Below are 2,252 nucleotides of genomic sequence, written 5' to 3'. Positions count from 1 at the left end.
CTCTGCCGTAATGGAGGGGCACTCGTATCCGCAAAAGCAGTGATTGCAGCCGCACGCAGCTGGGCTGCCTCACCTTCTCCCAAGGAGGCTCGCTTCCCGCATGCTGTAAACTAGGCTTCCAGGCGGGGCCCCCTGCGCCTCCCACAGGTCTTGGCTCAGGAGCTGCTTCCCTGAGCTGGAGCTGTGGACGGGAGCCCAGACACGCAGGATCAGGCCCCAACCACCTGCATTCGTCTCTGCTGGGAAGAAGAGCACTAGGGAAATGACGTCTCTCAGGCACCTTCTGGGCGCTCCCGGAGTTCACATCTGGTGTGTGGGGCTGAAGACCCCAGCCAGGGGCCCTGTGAGCCTTGTGTTCTCCGTGCTGTGCTGAGGCTGGGCGGCAAGCAACCGTAAGAATAGACTTCCACTTGCCCTCACTTTGCCTCTAATAGAGCCCTCAAGATGGAGCTCTTGGAAGTGTGCAACCCACCGGCAACTAAGCCCACCACAAGAACGCCTGGGGTCTAGGTGCAAAGGCAAGGCAGGAGTGGAGCTTAGGCCAGGAAGGCGCCAGTAGCATCTCCCAGTCTCGCGCAGCCTGCTCCTTCCTGGACTGGAAGCCTAGCCGAGAGGCAAGTCTGGGCAATGCTCGCCCAGGGCAGAGCAGCCTCACGCCAGCAACTCTGCCAGATCAGGCCTCTGAGCAGAGCTGGAGCTCTGCCGTACTGGAGGCGCACTCGGCTCTGCCAAAGCAGTGATTGCAGCCGCACACAGCAGGGCTGCCTTCTCTTATCCCGAGGAGGCTCGCTTCCCGCATGCTGTAAACTAGGCTTCCAGGTGGGGCCACCTGCGCCTCCCACATGTCTTGGCTCAGGAGCTGCTTCCCTGAGCTGGGGCTGTGGACGTGAGTCCAGAACCGAAGGGGCAGGCCCAAACAACCTGCACACGTCTCTGCTGGGGAGGAGAGCAATAGGGAAATGACGTCTGTCAGGCACCTTCTGGGCGCTCACCGAGTCAGCTTCCGCGTGTGTGGGGCTGCAGACCCCAGCCAGGGGCCCTGTGAGCCTTGTGCTCTCCGTGCTGTGCTGAGTCTGGGCGGTCAAGCAACCGCTGGAGGAGCCCTGCAGTTGCCCTCCCATTGCCTCTAATAGAGCCCTCACTGCTGGAGCGCTTGGCAGTGTGCAACCCACTGGCAACTACGCCTTTCACAAGAACGCCTGGGGACTAGGTGCAAAGGCAAGGCAGGAGTGGAGCTGAGGCCAAGAAGGCGCCAGTAGCATCTCCCAGTCTCACGCAGCCCGCTCCTATCTGGACTGGAAGCCTCACGTGCGGCAAGTCTGGGCAAGGCTCGCCCAGGGCAGAGCAGCCTCACGCCAGCAACTATGCCAGATCGGGCCTCTGAGCAGAGCTGGAGCTCTGCCGTAATGGAGGGGCACTCGGATCCGCCTAAGCAGTGATTGCAGCCGCACGCAGCTGGGCTGCCTCACCTTCTCCCAAGGAGGCCCGCTTCCCGCATGCTGTAAACTAGGCTTCCAGGCGGGGCCCCCTGCGCCTCCCACAGGTCTTGGCTGAGGAGCTGCTTCCCTGAGGTGGGGCAGTGGACGGGAGCCCAGACACGCAGGGCCAGGCCCCAACCACCTGCACATGTCTCTGCTGGGGAGGAGAGCACTAGGGAAATGACGTCTGTCAGGCACCTTCTGCGCGCTCACCGACTCGGCCTCCGCGTGTGTGGGGCTGCAGACCCCAGCCAGGGGCCCTGTGAGTCTTGTGCTCTGCATGCTGTGCTGAGTCTGGGCGGTCAAGCAGCCGCTGGAGGAGCCCTGCAGTTGCCCTCCCATTGCCTCTAATAGAGCCCTCACTGCTGGAGCGCTTGCCAGTGTGCAACCCACTGGCAACTACCCCCTCCACAAGAACGCCTGGGGACTAGGTGCAAATGCAAGGCAGGAGTGGAGCTGAGGCCAGGAAGGCGCCAGTAGCATCTCCCAGTCTCGCGAAGCCCGCTCCTTTCTGGACTGGAAGCCTAACGCGAGGCAAGTCTGGGCAAGGCTCGCGCAGGGCACAGCAGCCTCACGCCAGCAATTCTGAGAGATCGGGCCTTTGAGCAGAGTTTGAGCTCTGCCATACTGGAGGGGCACTCGGCTCCGCCAAAGTACTGATTGCAGCCGCACGCACTTGTGCTGCCTTCTCTTGTACTGAGGAGGCTCGCTTCCGGCATGCTGTAAACTAGGCTTCCCGGTGGGGGCGCCCCGCGCCTCCTACAGGTCTTAGCT

Source organism: Capricornis sumatraensis, chromosome 14 (assembly GCF_032405125.1).
Source record: "Capricornis sumatraensis isolate serow.1 chromosome 14, serow.2, whole genome shotgun sequence".
NCBI lineage: Eukaryota > Metazoa > Chordata > Mammalia > Artiodactyla > Bovidae > Capricornis > Capricornis sumatraensis.
This window is presented reverse-complemented; position numbering follows the sequence as displayed.